At 34.5% G+C, this 24,160-nt stretch overlaps 1 protein-coding gene across 11 annotated transcripts in view; it reads right to left on the minus strand.

The window, feature by feature from the left end:
- Positions 1 to 24,160, minus strand: part of LOC105218200 (vascular endothelial growth factor receptor 1) — a 66,655-nt gene that overhangs the window by 41,558 nt on the left and 937 nt on the right. The window lies entirely within an intron of this gene.

The raw sequence follows: 24,160 nt of genomic DNA on the forward strand, positions 1-24,160 counted from the left end.
CAATTAAATTTAGGCTTTTGGAAATGTGTACGCGTACACATGCTTTTCTTGGCTAAGAGCCAATTGTTCCATTGCCGCGATTATATATTTATATGTTTGTCTTCACATATGTAAGTGTGCAGTATAATTCGGCTTCTAATTTTCTCAAATATTTCAATTGCACACTTAAAGCAAACATATATTTTTTTTCGCTGAACTAGTATTTGATGTTGAAAATTTGAATTGCTTCAATATTGTTTGTGGCCTTTATTGACGTTGCCGAAAACTTTTATTGGATAATATGCAAAAATACATTAAACTATATTGCTATAAAATGAGTAAAAGTTATTTTTCGAAATTTATTGCAAAACAATGCTGCACTTGGACTTTTTGTTTTAAATTTGTTTTTGAGAAATTTTATTAAAAATACAATATTTTGTGAAAAACAACATTTCCCCTCCCGAAAATAGACGCAGCTTAAGTGAAATTCGATAAATGTGTGGAAATATGGATGAAATGAAGGAAAAATAGTTAAACTAAATTTTGAGAAGATTGTTTATATTAGGTCTACAACTTTGCTTCCGCCGTTTTCCAATAGATGTCTCTAGGGCCAAGCACTGAAATCGATTTACATCGATCTTGGACATTTGTTTTAACAATAACACAACAAAATATTTGTAGAGATCTGTTTGCATCCTAAACTTATTCACAACTGAAAATATCATTTTCAATTCCGAATTCTCGACGTTTGAGGGAATGTCTCTAGGGTCAAGCACTGGTCGATTAAATCGATTACATCGTTTTATATCGATCTTGGACATTTGTGTCAACATTAACCCAACAAAATATTTGTAGAGATCTGTTTGCATCCCAAACTTATTCTAAACTGAAAATGTCACTTTTTGAGCCGAATTCTCGACATTTGCGGGAAATTTTGCTTTTCTTTTTTATTTCCAAGAAAAGTGCGACTGAGGCTCATCGACATTTGTAACCGTTTTTATACAAAAGAAAACTTAAATTTACAAAAAAAAACGGCGGAAGCAGAGTTGTAGACCTTATATTTCACATCTCACAACTTTCTCGTTCCGCTTTAAGGCATTTAACAACAATTTGTAAGCTAACTATTATTTAAGACACGGAAAACATTCGCTTTGATCGGTCAATGTGCTCCGCATCTTCTTTTAGACGTATTACGCTGTCACTGAGGCCATTACTTTAAATTTTTCACCTTAATTATACGAAAATACAAACGTTTAATTAAACTTACGATAAACGACGCAAATTTTAACGCACCCTTTGTAAACAGCAGTTCTTACATACGGTACTTTGTAATACGAGTGTGGTTTTTTGTTTTTTTGTCAGTTGTCAAGCAGCATATTTAAAGGCGAAGAAGCATATGTTGACACGTGCAAACAAGTTGCGTGTCTTACGGCAACTTAATGATGTTGAATTATTTTCTACAGAAATAGCCAAAAAATGTAAATAAAAATAAAATGAAAATAGCGGAACAAGCCTTAATTTGCGCTGTTGCTTGTTTGCCGTAACGCCTGCGTCTGAGCTATGAACATCATCAACAAGCGCTTACAGTTAATTTCCAAAGTGCTCGAGTGCAGTAGGAGCCACCATCTAATTTATTAAGGCACAACCACAACCTACACGGCGCGGCGTCTAATAGAAATCTAAATAGACATCAGCACGTGTATATCTGTGTGTGTGTGAGTGTACAAAATGATATCAGCACATTCTTCTGTCACCAACGTCATACAATTTGCCAAACACATGACTACTTATACCTTACATACATACATACATCTGTACATCTGTACATAGCGTATAATCTAAGCAAACACATTTTTATTGTTAATACGAGTTAAAAATTTCACAATCCGACATTGCGTGGATATGGTGGAACAAAATCGAAAGCTGTATATACCCTCTTGGCCGCTACAACTGCCATCAGTTGCTTAAATCTGTTAGTGAAGCCACTTGGTGTGGCAGCTGCCACAAGTTGCGAGCCACTTGAAAGTACATCAATCATTCTGGCGTGTATAAAAACACACATCTATACATACATATAGTATGTACGTAGGACACCCGCTATCACATTTTATATAAATAAAATAAACTCGGACTTTTTCTCTTTTTAATACACATTTGACATTTGCTGTGATCTGTCTTTCCATACTCTCGCTTCAGTTGATTTGCAATTTGCCGTTACAAACATTTCTCAGGTGGCCATCTCATCTCGTCCTGTCGAGCTGTCAAGTGTTTGGATATATTAATTAAATAAATTGTTAAGCGTGACAAATATCTTCCAAGCCTTAACTAGAGATTAGTTGCGGTATTTTGTCAGGTGTTGGATTTATTGGTTACGCTTTATGATTGGATTGAAAGTGTGTTGAAAATGTTGGTTTCAATATTGTGACAAACAAAGAAGAGAGTGTAATTTATAATTTGTATATGACTAAAGAGGAGCTCAAGATGCACAGTGGAATCTCAAGAAACACGACCATAGAGTTTCGAGTACTTTTCCGTGTTCAAAGTGATCATAAATACTAACAAGATAAATCGCACTTATATGAATATACATAACTGGTGATATCCTTACTAAAGGTTTGTTAACTAATGGACACCTTTGGACCTTATGAGTTATATTGAGTATTCCTGACTCTCCACCCTAAGAAATTAAATTTTAAACGCCAACTAAACAAACTTCTTGTTCATAATTATTTAAGTAACATATCAATAAATGCATTTAAAAACAAGTAAGGAAAAGCTAAGTTCGGGTGCAACCGAACATTTTATACTCTCAAAATTTATTGCTATAATTTTATTAAGAAAACACACAATTTGACCCATATATTCGGCATAAATATATTTCGCAAATTAACCGATTTATAAGCTATTAGTATTTTTGAAAATCCTATAATTAGGTATTCCCATATATTCATATATAAGGGAAGTTATGACCCGATTTTAAGCTTTTCTGGTACAGAGACAAACTATTAGAAGAAAAATATTTCCTCTGAATTAAATTAAGATACCTAAGAGATTTACCGAAATTTTCGGTGAAAAATTACCTTGGCGCACTGAGTTCTTCATATTCGATATCCGGAGAATTGAAAAGTTATAGTCCGATTTCGACAATTTTTTCACAAGTGATGCCACAGATCATATACAGTATTTGTGTAAAGTTTTATTTCGCTATCTTCATTGGTTCCTTATGTATATAATATAAAGTGAAGGAATAAGATGGAATTCAAAAATGAGTTATATGGGAAGTTGACGTGGTTGTGAACCGATTTCGTCCATTTTCCACACGTGTCATCAGGGTGTCAAGAATATATTATAAACCGAATTTCATTCGAATCGGTCGAGTAGTTCCTGAGATATGGTTTTTGGCCCATAAGTGGGCGATGCCACGCCCATTTTCCATTTTGTAAAAAACCTCAGTGCAGCTTCCTTCTGCTATTATTTATGTGAAATTTAGTGTTTCTGACGTTTTTCGTTAGTAAGTTAACTCACTTTTAGTAATTTTCAACTTAACCTTTGTATGGGAGGTAGGCGTGGTTATTATCCGATTTTAACTATTTTCATGGTGTGTAGTGGGGTACGTAGGAGAACCGACTGCAGAAAGTTTGGTTTATATAGCTTTATTGGTTTGCGATATATATACAAATAACCGATTTGGGGGCGGGGCCACGCACACTTCCCCAAAAAAATTACATCCAAATATGCCCCTTCCTAGTGCGATCTTTTATTCCAAATTTTACTTTAATAACTTTATTTATGGCTTAGTTATGACACTTTATAGGTTTTTGGTTTTTGCCATTTTGTGGGCGTGGCAATGGTCCGATTTTGTCCATTTTCGAAAGCAACCTCCTCAGGGTGCCAAAGAATACGTGTTCCAAGTTTCGTTAAGATATCTCGATTTTTACTCAAGTTATCCGTTGCACATCCGGATTTCAACTCGTCTCGTCACCCTGATCATTTTGATATATATAACCCTATATCTAACTCGTTTAGTTTTATGACTTACAAACAACCGTTATGTGAACAAAACTATAATACTCTCTTAGCAACTTTTGTTGCGAGAGTATAAAAATATAGAAAAATCTTTCCTTACGGACACCTCTATTAGACGTACATCAGCATTGAGCGGACATTTTTTTCATGCACCATTTAAATTTTTAGAACAAACGACCCTCTCTTAGGTGGACACTCGCCGACGAGCGATTTTTGTCCGCCCATGATAGGTTTCCCTATATATTGTTGTATTTTGTTCAGCCTAAAATATTGTACAATATATCTATAATGGAAATATATACAGACTTGTAAAAAATGTAAGTACATTTAATAATGCAGCATACCAAGAGCGAAATATTAACAACAGAAATGAAATTGTAAGGTTCATGTCATTTTTTTACGATTCAATTATGAGCCAAACAGTAGTAACTACTGTTAGCCGAAAAGTACATTAAAAAACATGAAAACCTGTGACACTGGGTGGCAGACACACTATGACCAATTACACAATTCATAATTTTTTTTACGGCTTCACTCACATTATAGCCAACTAATTACAAGAGACATTAAATAAACATATTTTCAGTATTCCACTTAAGCGCAAAGGGCACAAACTAAAGCGCGAAACAAAATAAACAGAATTATGTGTTTCTATGAAAACAGTGAAAGTTTTTCATGTTTCAATGGAAATTTAATACAAAAAAGGTTTTTAGGATGTGAGCAGAATGTGTGCTAAAAGTAAAGTGAAAATAATGATAAAGATATAAACTGAAAATCGAAAAAAAAAACTCCTGATAATCAACATCATTAACAAAGTATGGATTATGGGTAACCTCCAATCTACTACATATAAAGTTAGACAAGCTGTTGCACGCAGTTTTAGTTCCAGTCTGTTGTTCTGTAAAAAAATTCTACAAATGAACATCTCACAGAATTTCCATATTTTTGAATGGTTTGTATAGTTTCGTAATTAATTCTGATGAACAGCGGATGGTCAGCAGCATTACGTTTTGTGTTTTTATTTACATATAAAGTACATACAAATGTGTGTGTTGAAGCAACAAATTAGTCAGAAAATTTACTAGAAATTCTTGTTTCAACTCCAACTAGAGAAAAAACATCAAAATTATACAATTCATAAAATTATTATCTGTTACATTATTTGAGCAGTGGTTCTCCGACACATTCCAACTAACAATGAAATCACAAAATGTAAACCCATACCACTTTAAATTGGTCGGTTTTTTAACCAAAATCTAACAACCCTCACCCCGTAGGACATCAAAAAGTAAAACAAGGTGTATTCAAAAAAACACGGGAATTTTAAAGTTTCCAATTGTTCAAAAGTCCAGAAGTCCCCTGAAGTACGATAAAATTTTCAGATTTTCGATAGTCAAAAGCTTGTTCGTGAATTCTTGGCGACAAACAATACTGTACATTTGTCTCTTTCCAAAAATAAAGAGAACCTTATCGTGTTCTAAGTATACGAAAAATCACTGAAAGAGCTATCCCTAAAATCGGATTTGAGAAGTGTTTCGACGATTGGAAGAAGCGCTGACATAAGTGTATAATATCGTATGCGGACTATTTTAAAGGCGACAATATTAATGTAGATGAATGAATTAATATTTTTTCAAAAAACGAAAATTCCAGTTATTTTTGAAACACACCTCTTACATCAGTTGGTTATAAAGAAAAAAAATTAGTCTCTGACTAGTTACTGCTATGGTTTAAATTGGTCACTAAAATAGTTAACAACCAGTTGCATCGAGTGCAATTTACTTATAGTTCCACAAATACAGCTGCAAACGCACTTAAGTACATATTACTTAACTTAGCGGCAGACAATCACTTTGCAAGTGTTTATTTATTGAATGAAAACTTTTGCTCCTTTCATTGGCCTATCAGCTGTTCTTATTTGCTTATTGCGCTCCAACCTACGCATATGAATGCAGGCACATATGTATATGGAATCGTATATGTACATATTTATAGAAGAATGGTGTTTATTTGTTTGTTTGCCTTCCCGTCGAGGGTGTCAATTATGCATACTTGTGTGTCAATTAAAAAAATCCATTTCACACAGAGCAGCGCTACAAATGAACTGACAACACGCGAGAGTTTACTGATCCAACTAAGTCAATATTAGTGCGAAGAGTCAAGCGCGTGCTATGCCTTGACGCCACACTGTGCTGTGGTTAGTACTCACTTAAATGCAGCATGCAACACTCATTCATATGGCAGAAAAGGTACATGCGTATGTACATACTCGTATGTGTAGTCACGATTGTTGGAAGAGTAGGAAGTGTTTCTGCAATAAAAGTGTTATTGCTAGCAAATTAGTTGGACGTTTGATTGTTTATGGCGAAACGTTTGCCGCAGCGTAAACACTGTGAGAAGGTGGCGCAAGCGAAACAATTTAGATTTCACATCGTAAAACATTTCCAAGTGGGCGAGATCGGCAAAAGTGTGTAATTAACTGACGAGTTAGGGATCGACATTTTATAGTTTTGTTTAGTTTGTATGCAATTATACTCTTCTTTCAAGCAAAATGCAGAAAAACATATACTAAAAGCAAATAAATCATTCGCTGTAGTTTTACATATTTAAGTTATTACACCTAAATGTAGGCAACAAATATTAACTGAACGTTGATAATATACCTATATGATTGTATACACTATATAAATTTACGAGGAGAGTTTGGAAATCTCGAATAAAATATCATGGTATTGCAACTGAAAGTGAATCGAATGTATTTTGTCACGCTATTACGCCAAAAAGTATGCAATTGTCGTTTAAATTATTAGATTTTCATGAGATTAAATTTAATTAAGGTATAACAGTAATTCGAATAGCAATTACCCGCTTGAAGAATAACAAAGCGGCGGGGGCCGATGGATTACCGGCCGAGCTATTCAAATACGGCGGCGAAGAACTGATAAGGTGCATGCATCAGCTTCTTTGTAGAATATGGTCGGAAGAAAGCATGCCTGACGATTGCAATCTTAGTGTGCTCTGCCCAATCCATAAGAAGGGAGACCCCACAATCTGCGCCAACTACCGTGGTATAAGTCTCCTCAATATCGCATATAAGGTTTTGTCGAGCGTATTGTGTGAAAGACTAAAGCCCACCGTCAACGATCTGATTGGACCTTATCAGTGTGGCTTTAGACCTGGAAAATCTACAATGGACCAGATATTCACCATGCGTCAAATCTTGGAAAAGACCCGAGAGAGAAGAATCGATACTCACCATCTTTTTATCGATTTTAAAGCTGCTTTCGATAGCACGAAAAGGAGCTGCCTTTATGCCGCGATGTCTGAATTTGGTATCCCTGCAAAACTAATACGGCTATGTAAACTGACGTTGAGCAACACCAAAAGCTCCGTCAGGATCGGGAAGGACCTCTCCGAGCCGTTCGATACCAAACGAGGCTTCAGACAGGGTGACTCACTATCGTGCGACTTCTTCAATCTATTGCTGGAAAAAATAATACGAGCTGCAGAACTAAATAGAGAGGGTACAATCTTCTACAAGAGTGTACAACTCCTGGCGTATGCCGATGATATTGATATCATCGGAAGCAACAACCGCGCCGTTTGTTCTGCTTTTTCTCGCATGAATAAGGAGGCGAATCGAATGGGTCTGGAGGTGAATGAGGACAAGACGAAATATCTCCTGTCATCAAACAAACAGTCAGCGCACTCGCGTCTTGGTTCCCACGTCACTGTTGACAGTCATAACTTGAAGTTGAAGATAATTTCGTTTATCTGGGAACCAGCATTAACAACACCAACAATGTCAGCCTTGAAATCCAACGCAGAATCACTCTTGCCAACAGGTGCTACTTTGGACTGAGTAGGCAATTGAAAAGTAAAGTCCTCTCTCGACGAACCAAAATCAAACTCTATAAGTCGCTCATTATTCCCGTCCTGATGTATGACGCTGAAGCGTGGACGATGACAACATCCGATGAGATGACTCTTGGGATTTTCGAGAGAAAGGTTTTGCGCAAGATTTATGGTCCTCTAAACATTGGCAACGGCGAATACCGCAGACGATGGAACGATGAGCTGTACGATTTATACGACGACATTGATATAGTTCAGCGAATAAAAAGACAGCGGCTACGCTGGCTAGGTCATGTTGTACGGATGGAAGAAAACACTCCAGCACTGAAAGTATTCGATGCAGTACCCGCTGGAGGAAGCCGCGGAAGAGGACGACCTTCACTCCGGTGGAAAGACCAAGTGCAAAGTGACCTGGCTTCACTTGGTGTTTCCAGTTGGTGCCAAAAAGCAAAAAGGAGGAATGAGTGGCGCGCTCTGGTGGATACGGCTATAATCGCTTAAAGCGGTTCCTACGCCAAATATATATATATATAACAGTAAGGCAAAGTAAAAAATCAGGATTACAAGTAAGTAATAAATAACATTATATTCTTAAGTCCATTAACGAATGAAAGCTATTGATCAATCGCACTAACATAAGGAGTCAAGACAACCGGAAGATGTATGTATATTAGTTAATCCGAACAAATTTTCATTCGTGGTAACACTTGATTATGTATTGAAACACCAAAACTAGTTCTAATCATGAAACGCCCCCTGGCGATAGAATATATCGCATCACTATAAGTCACTTTACGCCATTCTAATTACCGTTAAATACACAAATTCTGACACTTTTCATGAATAACCATAACACCAAATGCAGTGCAATGCAATAATTCAGCAGATTCTTATTTTTGTTTTTGTTATGGGATCCATAAAACGTATGAAAAATGATCGCATCGCATGTGCCTTCCCACAGCCACGAGCAGGCGCCGCATCTTGCGGTAAAAGCAACACAGTTTGTTGGCAATTATACTAAGAAAGTCCATATCTACATATATGTGTTACGGTGGAAAGCGTTGGGAAAAGCATAAATCATGCTTTCTAAGCGACGTCTGGCAACTACTTAAGTACACCAATGTATGGCTGGCAAGACAAGAACCCGATTCCTTGGCTGCTCATGTAAGCTAATGTTTACGCGCACGTGCATCATCCTACAAGCGCACACATACATTCCTTGGAAAAGATAGCAGTTGCCAGTGAATGTTTCGCTAAACGTGTGCAAGCACTTATCGACGAGTTTAGATGATGGCAGCATGCATGCCAGGTAAGCAGCGTTGAATTTATGTGCCGACAAACTAGCTTATTTCAGTCAGCACTCTCCTCTTGCTTATTATGTACATATGTATGTTTAAATCTGCGGTTACAAATTTATGCTTGCAACACAATGTTGCATGCAAAGAAAGTCCATTTTAGACATAACTTAAGCAAAATTAACGCAAAGAACTAATATTCACACGATTTTTAGCAGATAACAAGCCTGCATGAACTAGCTTTAGACTTCCTTTGCTGTGGTTCTTTCTTATTTTCTATGCTCAGAGGCCATAGATTTGGATTATATTATTTTAAACCAATATTCTTTATCTACAGATAGAAAGCAGAATCACAATATTTATTACCTGTATTTTAGAAATCTTGATAAGTACATAAATTATTGATGGAACGACGCCAGAATTTAATTTAACTTCTGAAGTTTCTTCCCATAATAATGGAGCAAAGGTGTATTTGTATATTTATCTACATAACCGTATAAACAGAGAAACAAAAAATGTAACTTTGTCACAGGTCAAGGGATTACGCAATTGTAAATGCTACGGCCGTGTGCGATGGCAGCGCAATGTTGAAAGGTTAAAGGTCATAAAAAAATGTGCAGCGTAGAAAATCAAAGCAACAACAAACAAAAAGTGGCAACTTGACAAGTGTGCAGTTATACGACCATAAATACAAACAGACATACATATACGAGTACTATAGAATGTCTGCACTTAGGTGAAATGAAAAAAAAAATGTACCATTAGCATTTGAAACACGCCAACACAACACACATAAAAGAACAAAAATTAAGGAAAACAGAGAAAACAAAACGTGCGTGTTGCTATTTCGTCTAGAATGTGCTAAAAGAAAGAAACGTTGGAAAATGTAACCGGGCGTAACGCGGTTGTAAAAACAAAAAATATGCTGGCCATAAAATACCCACATTTTGTCAGTTGTACATTAGCATACTCATACATATATACACATGTGTATGTGTGTAGCATTGTACTGCACTCACAAATGGGCAAAAGTGTATGTATGTGTATGTATGGCAGTAGAAACCAATCAGGCAAACGTATGACTAAAGGTAAATGAATTATGAATGAAAATGCAACTGGTGGACACACTTAAGTGAATGTGAAAACGAAAAATACAAAATTTATGCAACTACACACACAGAGATAAATTTGAAATGATAACAGCGAACCAGAAATTGGTTGCCGGTGTTTTATGGCGAAATGCTAATTTTGTACCCATTGATAATATTATCAGGCAAATGGCTATATTTTAAAATTATACAAATGAAGTGTAGACATATATTAAAAAAAATAATAATAATATGTGTTGTCTTTTAACTACAACCAGTTCTGGGAATTTCATACAGGTTTCTCAACTGTTGGAATAACCCAAATACTCCAATAACAGGAGAACAAAAAATCATATTTTATGTAATATCCGTCAAAATATCGTGTTTTTATGATTTTGACGATTTTCATTTGTTAAAAGCTCAAACTTCTATGCTTGTTCATGAATTCTTGTACAAAACACCGTAGCCATGCCCCGGCCTCCATATTTGCTAGACTTGGTCCGTGTGTTATTTTCCTGTTTCCAAAAATAAATCTTAGCTTTAAAGGGACCACGATAAATAGCTGAAAGAGCCAAAGCCTTGGCCAAAAATCAAGTTTAAGAAGTGTTTCGACGATTGGAAGAATTGCTGGCTTAAGGGGGAAAGTTTAGACTTTCAAAAATATGACCTTGGAAGGATTTTTCAAAATTCGACTTATTTTCGGAGATACAGCCGATTTTGTGACGTGGCGTCCGAGCCGGCCGAGCGGTCTCCTAAACTTTAAACGCGTTTTTCTCGAAACTACTTTTTTTGAGGTAGTTGACTTGATATCTCAAGTTCTACTAAACCGATTCCTTTGAAATTTGGTATATATTTTCTTTATACAATGCTCTATCGTGTCTGCCTTGGATTTTGATTTGAATTATTTTTAAAAAATTCGAAAAGGTCGAAAATATCCGGTAAAAGTTTTTTTTCAAGTCGACGCCATTTTGTTTTTTTATACTCTCGCAACAAATGTTGCTAAAGAGAGTATTACAGTTTTGTTCACATAACGGTTGTTTGTAACACCCAAAACTAAACGAGTTAGATATAGGGTTATATATACCAAAGTGATCAGGGTGAAGAGTAGAGTTCAAATCCGAATGTCTGTCTGTCTGTCCGTCCGTCTGTGCAAGCTGTAACTTGAGTAAAAATTAAGATATCTTGATGAAACTTGGCACACTTATTTCTTGGCACCATAGGAAGGTTGCTTTCGAAAATGAGCAAAATTGGACCACTGCCACGCCCACAAAATGGCGAAAACCGAAAACACATAAAGTGCCATAACTAAGCCATAAATAAAGTTATGAAAATTAAATTTGGAACATAGGATCCCATTAGGGAGGGGCACATTAGGATGTAATTTTTTTGGGGAGGTGGGCGTGGCCCCGCCCCCAAATAGGTTTTTTGTATATAACTCGCAAACCAATAAAGCTATATAAGCCAAACTTTCTGCAGTCGTTTCTTTTAGCCATTTCCTTATACAGTCCAAAAATGACAGAAATCGGATAATAACTACGCCCGCCTCCCATACAAAGGTTAGGTTGAAAATTACTAAAAGTGGGTTAACTCACTAACCAAAAATGCCAGAAACACTAAATTTCACATAAGAAATGGCAGATGAAAGCTGCACTCAGATTTTTTTACAAAATGGAAAATGGGCGTGGCGTCGCCCACTTGTGGGTCAAAAACCATATTTCAGGAACTACTCGACCGATTGCAATGAAACTTGGTTTGTAATAGTTTCCTTATATCCCAATGATATGTTGTGAAAATAGGCCAAATCGCTTCACAACCACGCCTACTTCCTATATACCAGAACTTTGAAGACGATCTGAATCGTTTACTTTACAATATATAAAGTAAGCACTAGTGAAGATATCGGTCCAGAACTTTGCACAAATACTACGTTTATAGTGTGGCAGCCCCATTCTAAAAATCGCCGAAATCGGACCATAGGTTTTTAAGGCCCCATATATCGAACATGAGGACCTCGGTGCTTCTAACCTAATATTATGGTTTCCAACTTTCAATGGACGTTATGCACTATATATGACGAATATGTGGGTCAAATTGTGTATTATGTAATATAAATAAAGTTATATAAATAAATTGCGAGAGTATAAAATGTTCGGTTACGCGCGAACTTAGCCCTTCCTTACTTGTTTTAATGTTTTTAATTTTTTATCTTATTTTTAAAAATGCCTAAAATTCATGCGTCTAGACCAAAATACCCCGTTAAGTGTATAATATCGATTGGGTACTATTTTGAAGACGACATAATTAATATAGGACATAATTAGTATTAGATATAAAAAAAATCCCGCTTGAAGAACAACAAAGCAGCGGGGGCCGATAGATTGCCGGCAGAACTATTCAAATACGGCGGCGAAGAACTGATAAGGTGCATGCATCAGCTTCTTTGCAGAATATGGTCGGAAGAAAGCATGCCTGACGATTGGAATCTCAGTGTGCTCTGCCCAATCCATAAAAAGGGAGATCCCACAATCTGCGCCAATTACCGTGGGATCAGCCTCCTAAATATCGCATACAAGGTTCTATCGAGCGTACTGTGTGAAAGACTAAAGCCCACCGTCAACGAACTGATTGGACCTTATCAGTGTGGCTTTAGACCTGGAAAATCGACAACTGACCAGATATTTACCATGCGCCAAATCTTGGAGAAGACCCGTGAAAAGAGGATCGACACACACCACCTTTTTGTCGATTTTAAAGCTGCTTTCGACAGCACGAAAAGGAGTTGCCTTTACGCCGCGATGTCTGAATTTGGTATCCCCGCAAAACTAATACGGCTGTGTAAATTGACGTTGAGCAACACCAAAAGCTCCGTCATGATTGGGAAGGACCTCTCCGAGCCGTTCGATACCAAACGAGGTTTCAGACAAGGTGACTCACTATCGTGCGACTTCTTTAACCTGATGCTGGAAAAAATTATAAGAGCTGCAGAGCTAAACCGAGAAGGTACAATCTTCTACAAGAGTGTACAGCTCCTGGCGTACGCCGATGATATTGATATCATCGGAAGCAACAACCGCGCCGTTTGTTCTGCTTTTTCCCGCATGGATAAGGAGGCGAAGCGAATGGGTCTGGAGGTGAATGAGGACAAGACGAAATATCTCCTGTCATCAAACAAACAGTCGGCGCATTCGCGTCTTGGCTCCCACGTCACTGTTGACAGTCATAACTTCGAGGTCGTAGATAATTTCGTATACCTGGGAACCAGCATCAACAACACGAACAATGTCAGCCTTGAAATCCAGCGCAGAATAACTCTTGCCAACAGGTGCTACTTTGGACTGAGTAGGCAATTGAACAGTAAAGTCCTCTCTCGACGAACCAAAATCAAGCTCTACAAGTCGCTTATCATTCCCGTCCTGCTTTACGGTGCAGAAGCTTGGACGATGTCAACATCAGATGAGACGACACTAGGAGTTTTCGAGAGGAAAATTTTGCGTAAGATTTATGGTCCTAAAAACATTGGCAACGGCGAATACCGCAGACGGTGGAACGATGAGCTGTACGAGTTATACGACGATATTGACATAGTTCAGCGAATAAAAAGACAGCGGCTACGCTGGCTAGGTCATGTTGTCGGAATGGACGAAAACACTCCAGCCCTGAAAGTGTTCGATGCAGTACCCGCCGGAGGAAGCCGAGGAAGGGGAAGGCCTCCACTCCGTTGGAGGGACCAGGTGGAGAGCGACCTGGTTACACTTGGGATCTCCAACTGGCGCCGAACTGCGAAGGAGAGAGACAGGTGGCGCACTATCGTCGATTCGGCTATAACCGGCTAAACGGTTGCAACGCCAATCACAATCACACTGCACATAACTATATTCGTTGCAAAATTATGCACTTAAACCTGAGCCAAAGTGTCGAGCGCATTAAATTGCACACTTTATGGCCTAGTTGGCAAGTATTTATTAAAATTGTTATAAACCACAAAAATATTACCCATACAGTGTGGTGTTGCCAGATATTTATAATGGCGCAATATTTGGTATGGTATGGTATGTGTCATTGTTTAGGTTAAATTTTTGACAAACCAGCTATGAATGAAATTGTCTACTCTGCATACTACTGCATACGTAAATATGTAAATATATTGGTGAATATGCGTGTAAATGGCACAAAACCAACATATGCCAAAACATAGTCAACAAACTGTCACGTGATATGTGTACACACACCAAATATCAATTATGACATATCAACAACCTTTAATCAAAGAGCACCTCACCTGGATGTCATGGTCAAGTGAACGAGGTTGGCCACAAAAACATTTGCATAAACGAACGGCATAGTAAAAATCGTAAAATTTTATTTAAAAACCGAACAACAGCTTGTGTGCGATACGAGTAGAATTTAAACAATCTCATAAACATACACACAATACTACTACTACTGTGTAAGTATATATTAAAGTATGAAAGAGGGATTGCTAGACAAGGCGCTTGGGATCACAAACTATTGCCGCATTGGTGGAAAACTTCTAAGTTTTCCTCCAATATACATACATGTACAGTATATCATTAGTAACTAAATATATGTAAAAGTATTTTAAATACTTAAGTGCGATAAAACAATAAACCACTGCAGAAGCTATAAAAGGATAATAAAAGTTTATAGCTGCTAACCAGAATGTAAATTGTCATAACATAAATGTTGTTGTAGGTGGATTTCAGGATTTTAAGTACACTACGTGGTCATTGAGTAAATTAAAATAAAGCAACTTTATGTGATTCTATGCACGATTATTTTAGAAATATATCGTATTTTTCACTTTTTATATGCACACTTAAAGTTAATGTTTAATGTGCTTAAATATTAATAACAAAGAACGTACTTGGAAAAAAACAGCGGTAGCCTTGGGCGCACTTCAATAAATATTGTTAAATAGACTGACAGAGAGTACGCAAAATTCTAGAGGCACGAATTGGTGAGTTCTATAATTTCTAATTTGTAAAGAAAATGCAAATTCGAAATCAAATCTTATAACATCTTATTTTACATCAAGTGTATGGACTTTTTTAGAAAACTTTTTGGAACGAGCATGAGCCAGTGATCTATATTAATAAACCAGCTCTGGTTGATTTTTATGTGGATATGCTAGGCAAATTTGTTGTAAAAATATTACCGATAGGATGATCTTTAAAATATTGATGAAGCCTTACTCAAAAAAGCAACTACAGTGGAACTTGCATAACTCGAACTTCTATAACTCGAAGTTCTCCATAACTCAAACTCTTGATTTGGCAATAGATGCTAAATTTCATACAAATCTCCTTCCATAAATAGAATTTTTCGACCAGGACATAATAAAAAAATTTAAAATCTTACTATCGAGGCACACTTTTAAAAGAGTCCCTCTATATCGTATGGAGGAGAACAGAAAATATGATATTACTCTAATGGATTTCATAAATCATGTAACAAAAGCATGGGATACAGACGTCGAGAGCCAAACAAAATTAAAGAATTCATGTTTTAAAGTATTTAAATAAAAGGCAATGCTAAGTAAATATTTCAAACTGTGTATAAATCTGTATTTTACAGTTTTTTTGAAAAATGTATGTTATAATGAAAATTTCTATAACTCGAAGTCTCTCTAATTCGAAGTTTTTTTGTATGAAGTATGGTGATTCGAGTTAGAGAAGTTCCACTGTAATTTGCAAAAAATATTTTTTAACTCATTATTGTTAACTTGAATATGTCTCTGACTCAGTTATTTGTTAAATATAATTTATAAATCGCCTGAAGTTATCCTGGAGACTCTTAATTGTTAGCTAACGATAATGATTAATAAAACGGTAAGCAACTGATTAATGAAAACGCCTACTTGTTCCAACCAACCTACCGGCGAATAACGTTAGATTCAGTAATTCGCTAAACTTGTTTAGGTTGGTGGTAACTTCCGCCGGCGAATTAATTTCGACATTACTCAACAAATGCGGTGAAAAGCCAACTTATGCAATGTGAATAGCTCCGGTATGGCGGTTAGTCATAGACAAAGTAAGTTGCGGTTTCAATAATTAATGCACACTGGAGCAAAAAGCTAGTAATGAACATACATACACAAATACATACATACACACATACATATCTACATATGTGTCTGTATAAAGCCATATGTATAAAAACTATGCAAAATAACCTCAAATTGCTAACAGTGTGAGTAAATGCAAATAATTGCTGACTGACCAAAAAAGCAAGAGATAAAACTCGTAAAAAAATAAATCACAATAAATTTCATATCATAATACATGTAATTGGCAATGCTGAATGTTGCTGGATTTCCAAAACTACATGTTAATTTATCATGATTATATAATTGTAGGTCGGTACATAAGATAACCCGTGTCGCAGTTAATATGTTAACATATGTATGGTAGCGATATAAATTTGCTGATAAAATACTATTATGCAGGCAATTTTTATCAGCAGTGAAATCGTGAGGAGCGCAATTTTTTAACCAAGTCACTGATATTTAATGTTAACTGCTGATAAAATCGTCATTTATATAAATACATATGGCCGCAAACACATTTCCATAAATAGATATGTATAATATTATATATTGTATATGTATGTATGCAATATTAGATAATACACATACATACATATATACATACATACATACATATGTGTCTACGACATTCATGTGTTTCCAACTGATTATGGCCCCTTAAAATTTGTTTTGTTTGTTTTGTTTATCGCAAAGTTGTGGTTGCAAGGGGTTTGTTTCAACGCGGCAAGACAACGCCAAGCTCGCTCCTTAACAACCTTAACGATGTCTTATCAACTTTAAAAAGTATTTGTAGACATAAAATAAAAATAAAAAAACATATTTAGGCATACTCTTATTGTCAATTTGTATTGCGTACAAGCAATTCGGGGCTAACGAAATTGTTCAACAAATTTACTGTTATGCTTTGAACAAATCCAACGAACTGTCATTTGCACAAAAGCAATGCACTTTGAATTTTTAGATTTTATCACATTTAAATCTAAAAAAAAATTACATTGACTTACAAAATATGTAGCAGTTGTATTGAAAAATCAATTCAAGAGCTTTGGAGTGTGGTGAATCAAACAAGCAACTACCGTAATATAATAAAAACAAGAAAAAACGTTAACTTCGGCTGTACCGAAGCTAATATACCCTTCACAGGTGCATTTCTTTTAGTAACTATGTGTTTAAGCAAATCTAAAGACGTAAGAAAAAGTAAGTAAAAAAAAGAAAACATTTTACTAATTCTTTTTAGCCGGGTTGTTTGCTAGATACATTAAGGTTATTTAATAAAGAAAATAGATCCATGTCATGTATTCCATGTAAAATTTCGTGAAGATACCACGTCGAATGCGAAAATTTTCCATGCAAGCCATTGATTCCGATCGTTCAGTTTGTATGGCAGCTATATGCTATAGTGAACCGATCTGAAAAATTTTTTCGGAGATTAAATTATTTCTATGCAAATTTCGTGAAGATATGTAGTAAAATGCGGAAGTTTTCCATACAAGCCCTTGATTTCGATCGTTCAGTTTGTATGGCAGCTATATGCTATAGTGAACCGATCTGAAAAATGTTTTCGGAGATTAAATTATTTCTATGAACAATAACCCACACCAAATTTCGTGAAGATATATAGTAAAATGCGGAAGTTTTCCATACAAGCCCTTGATTCCGATCGTTCAGTTTGTATGTCAGCTATATGATATAGTGGTCCGATATCGGCAGTTCCGACAAATGAGCAGCTTCTTGAAGAGAAAATAACATCTGCAAAATTTCAAAACGATATCTTAAAAACTGAAGGACTAGTTCGTATATATACAGACGGACATGGCTAAATCGACTCAGCTCAACTGGTCATTTATATACATATGTATATACTTTATAGGGTCTCCGACGCTTCCTTCTGGATGTTACAAACATCGTGACAAACTTAATATACCCTGTCTGTTCAGGGTATAAATATTGAGATCAAACCACTTCCATACTCTCCCGCATTGAATCCAAGTAGACAATATAAATAGTTTAGAACAGTTTAGCGAGTAGAGAAATGGCGAAACGCACAGTGCATAGAAAATTTAATCACAAATTCTGAATTCATATAAATATATTAAAACAGTTATTGCCATCATTTTTGCTATTATTCTTATTGTTTTCTTAATTATGAAAATATATTTTCCCTTCCAATCTCACATTTATCATACAAATAATGTTTTATGACAATTAATAAAAATAAGCAAAGTGCTCTAACGACTATGACCCTATCTGTGTCGGAAGACTTTAACCGGCGCTAAGAAAGCGAAAAAGAACACATTTCATATTAGATAAATATGCTTTGAATATTATGCATATCTCTCACGACTAGCATAATAGTCTTTGCCTTTGTTGGCGCTCGGCCAATCCACAATTTATTATTATTTTTTTTTCATTTTTTTAGTGTATTGTGTTTATTCCAATGCACATATAAATAAGTATACATATGTTTTTGTTTTCACACACTCATTTTTCTTATATTATAATATATATTTTTTAATCCATTTTGTTGTTGTTGCTACTGCGCTATGATTACCAAGTAGCTTTAAAGATCGTTTTTTTTTTTTTGTTTCTGCTAAGTGGCGATCTCCCAGCCGACACAAATCAATTCCGTACAATCTGTAGCGAATCGCGCAAAGCGTAAACAAGTCCTCCACAAGCGAAATTTATTTGAAATAACAAATGAAAAAAAAAAAGTTGAATGCTTGTGCTTTTATCGTTCATTCATTCTGATTTCAATTTAGTATTTTTCTTCCTCATCGTCTGAGCATACATATGTTATCGCTTCTATAGTAACATATCAAATATGCTCATATATTTTTTTCTTCATTTCATTTCTGATTATTTATCACAAAGGCACATTGCATTCATAAGGCAGTTTGGATTTTAAGGCATTTTACAGTTTAACTTGCCGTATAGTTTCCTTACTGATGATAGTGGAACCTTTATCTCATTCTCATTCCGGTTCACTGGAATTCGGTGTTCTTCGAACACTTCTGGCATTTACATATGCAGAGGAGAGTGTCCGTTGGCTTTCGAATTATTAAGATTACAGAAGAAAGTTGAATATATGATTGTGCGGAAATATGTAAAGGTCCAAAGTACTCCAAAAATATAAATAATCTACAATATTCGATAACTTCTTTGATATAAAATTATAAGAAAGTTTTTATTAATCTTTGAAGAATCAAAGAAAGTAGTTTTGAAACAGAGAAGAAATCTAGGAGTATGGATCAGATATTTTAGTTTTATTGCCAAAGAAAACATCTCAAACTAAGCTTAAATCTCGAAACCAAGATAGTGTGGAATCGAAGACACAACTGACATGACAATATATGAATTCATATATAAAGTCTATTACAAGGTTATCGCGTTTCGTTGAAGTAGTCATTGTATTGTCGTGTGAGCACATCTCAAATAAATTTGCAGAAATATGACGAATGGTATAGAAATGGCAATGTTTAACATTAATAATGGACCTAATATTTGAAAGCCGGCCTAAGGCATATAATATTGTGCTGATAATATTTAGGAAAAAAAACTAAATTTGAGTCATTGCAATTTGAAAATGATTTTTTTTGTTATAAATATTTTTGCATTTTTCATGTACATTCATCCATATTATACGCATGTAAAATCTCAAAATTTTTAAGTTAAAAATATTGGCAAAAACAAATTGAAATATTGAATTTATTTATTAAGATTGCAAGCGCTCCATATACATACATACGTATAAACGCCATTTTTCGCGAGTATTTATGACTTATTAATAAAAATATGTGAGTACATATGCAAATACCTCTTAAAGCATTTATAAAAATAGTAAATAATTAAAAAAAGTAATTGAAAAAATATTTGCAAAAATTTGCACAAAAGTGATTGCTATAGGCTTTGGCCGTGCATATAATATATTTACATATATGCAAAATATATATCGAGAAGATATTTGTGCTCACATATGTGCAACTGGGCATTTGAGTATGCCTGAAGTATGAGCAAAGCAAGTACCAAATGAGATCATCTCTGTTTGACAGCGCATTGAAGTGAATGTGTGTGTTCTTAACTAAGTGCAAAAACAAACAAATACAGCAACAATTGCAATAAATGCGAATTTATATGTATGGTGATATTTAAATATCTACATATGTGTAAAATTGTTAAGAGTGTAGCAAAATTACATTTGCATTTAGCGAATTCCAAGCCAAAAGCAACAGGCAGTTGATAAAATTGAGCAAAATGCGTCAAGAACGCACGATTAATGTGTTACTTAAATGCTACAACATTTTGTTTGCGCAATTATTTTTTTCTTATTTTCAAATATATTACCAGCAGTTGTTCATATGTGTATATGATCCTCAAAATGACTGTACCAAAATAGTAAATATGTGCACACAGATCAATCATAAATGTTGTTTGTACTCATGACAATGGGTGAAAGCATACTAAGAGTTAGTAACTAACTCTAATAGCGCATGTTAAACATGTTTGTTGGCTATTTAGAGTTTTGATAAGCATATGGCTTGAACTTTTCATGCTGATTGACGTCACTTTTTATGTGAAAAATATATATTATAATAGAATTTATTTTTGTTGCTATAAGTACTAGTGCGTTGTGTGTGCTGAGGATTTCTAAATAAAATCTAGCTAATTAATAACACAAAAACAAGTTGAAAGATTGTGATACTTATACCCCAGTCAAATAATTATATGTGCATTTCGGCATTTCTTATTCACTGTCATTTTTTGGATTTCGGTAAATGTGGAATAAAAGGTTGATATGTTACCGTTACTATGCAATGAAAATTGTTTCATACTTTTCTCGTTCGTTGTACAGTTACATTAAGAATGTGATTGTGAATTGGGTATTGCATAGAAAATAGTTATATGTGCAAAATCAGTTTAGCGGATCTTTCTTACTGATAGTGTCGCAGCAAAAACTTTTTTTGTTAAAATTTGTTTTCAAAATTATTGTAGGTGCATTAACTTAAAGAATTATTAAAAATTTGATTACATTTATTTAACTTTAAGCCTAAAATGCCTCGTGATACAAGTTTATCAGTCGAGGAACAAGTAATAATTATAGGAATGCATAAAAGCGGTTCCAAAATGGCTCTAGACCAAAGCGACATCGGAATTGTATCTCAAAATTTCTTAAAAGCCCCACTAATTATGGTAAGTGCGACGCAGCGGACGAAAAACAACATTGATGAGCGGTGCGAAAGGATGATTCGACGGCTAGTAGTTGCGGACTTGATAAGCAGCGATCAAATATGGACCTAGTTAAGACAGAAAATCACAATAAATATAATTTTTCCAATTATACATAAAAATCAGTTTCTGAAACACACCTCCATGGCACCTAAACCAACGCTAAAGAAAGACACAATAAAGCACATAAATAAATACCAATTCTGTGCCGATTGGTGATAGAATACAGTCTTTAGTGACGAAAAAAAAATTAAATTTGGTCGGCCCAGGTCATTGCAAGAAATATTGGAGAGATTCGCACCAGGAACGACGGTCCTACTACAAGCGATGTTTTGGAAGCGGTACCTTGATTTCATGGGCTGCATTTTGCTGCTGTGGAAAGCAATCTACATGTTTTATATTCACTCAAATGAATGCTAATATCAATGTAGATCTTTTGGACAGCGAGTTAATAAAATTTGCTGGCAATATTTATGGCATATAACTGGACATATCGAAAGGTTAACGCGTTAATCCACACGAAGATACAATGTGCAGCATTTGGTTCGAACCTAAATCCTATTGAGGATCTCTGGGGGAACCTCTCTGCTACTGTTTTCCAAAACGGAAAGCAGTTTGAGACATCACCTTAAATTAGCCATAAAGCAAGAATTTGCCAATATTTACATAATTATTCTACAGTCAGTAGTTAATTCTCTGATTAAGCGGTTTAATTTAGTTTTAAAATATAAGGACAATTCTACTGACTATTAAAATAAACATTTCTTTCAGTTAAACTCAAATGTATAGGCTTTACTGGTAAAAATAGTAAAATGCACATATAAATATTTACCATTAGCCTAAACTTCAATTTTGTTTTATAGTTTAAAAAATATTTTGAAATTTGTTAATTTTTTGTTTTTTATATCGTATAAATTAATAATAACAAACCTGCATACTCAGAAATATTTTGCAATTTTGTAATCTTTAATTTTGTTTGCAAAAAGTTCATGCACATATAATTATTTGACTGAGGTATATAAGTTAAATTTAATTAAAAGAATCAAAAAAGTGTATTATTAAAAATTATAATATAAAAAAAATTTAAAAATATAAAAATTTAAAAATATAAAAATTTAAAAAATATAAAAATTTAAAAATATAAAAACTAAAAATTAAAAATATAAATTTTACAATATTTTGTAAATTAATTACATAAACATTTAACTAAAAACTCTTTTTTTTGTACTTACCAATACAAACAGTATGGAAATGACTGTCAATAACCGTGAAAAAGCTTCTCAACAATTGGTGACTCGCCAGCGGTCAATAACACACAAACGCGCTTATAAACACGTTCTATAGCACAAAAGAAGCTCTAAATTTTTACATATGTATATACATATGTATGTATTTGAGTATGTATGTATGTATGTACATATGTAAATTATACACCTTGACGTGTTTTTAACTTTTCGAAAGCAGGTAATGATAATATAAACACAGTTTTCTTTCATTTCATTCACTACATTACACGGCATCGTGCGTTTTTACAATTCTCTTTTACGCTCATTGTATGTAAACTCATTTGACCAAAATTTAAAGAGTTAACATTAACGTGTGTACGTATGGCAAAGCAAAAGAAAGAATATTTGATGATTAACTTATTACACGTTTTGTTTTCAATTCATATTCTTATGACTTTGAATACTTTTTGTTTTGTGTTTTTTTTTTCTTATTAAATTTTTATACGTATTATTAACTTGTTTTTGCTTTGTTTGTTTCAGTTTTGTTATTTAACTCGAGGTAAAATGAGACAGTTCACAAAATGAAATGCAATAAAATGTTAAATATACATCTATATAATATACTTGCATACAACTTACAAGCGCAACGGAAACGGCCAAGCAACTGACTGAATTGACTTTGACTGCTACCACTGAGTGTATGCAACACACACACACACACATATATACGATTGGAGTCGATGAATCATGCGCAAATAAAGTTAAGCGAAAAGGTAGAATTGAGTACGGGAAAAAAGGTGCAAAAACGTACTTGACCAAAGTCTAGAAATGTATGTTTGTTGCTTGTCAGCGTGTGTGTGTGTTAACAAAATTTAGTCGGATTAGCCGCTTAAGGAGTTGTTAAAGTTTTGAAAACAATATAATATATATGAAATATACGACATAATCATAAATAATTACTAAAAACCAATTTTCATTAAAAAAAATTTTTATGAACTTTTTTTATTTATTTTTTTATGATTTTTTTTTTTAATTTTTTGAATGACACTTTTTTTGTGTCATATTTTTTTTTCATAAAATATATTTTTTTTATTTATATATTTTTTATTTTTTTTAAATATATTTTTGATTCATAAAAAAAAATATTATTTTTCCGCTAACAAAATTGCTTTATCGTTAATGTTTGTTTTTGTTTGTGTTCAACATGCCTTAAGTAAACACACATAAGCACATTTGTTGTCCTTCCGTTATCATTAGCTGACGAGTGACATTCCGTCAATCATACTACCAATCAGCAATAGCAGCGTCATCAAACAGCTTATTGCTGACGCATACATGACACAGTTACATACAGATATATGTATGTTTGTATGTATGTAATCAAATATCTAAAGTATATTA

This window comes from Zeugodacus cucurbitae, chromosome 3 (genome assembly GCF_028554725.1).
Source record: "Zeugodacus cucurbitae isolate PBARC_wt_2022May chromosome 3, idZeuCucr1.2, whole genome shotgun sequence".
NCBI lineage: Eukaryota > Metazoa > Arthropoda > Insecta > Diptera > Tephritidae > Zeugodacus > Zeugodacus cucurbitae.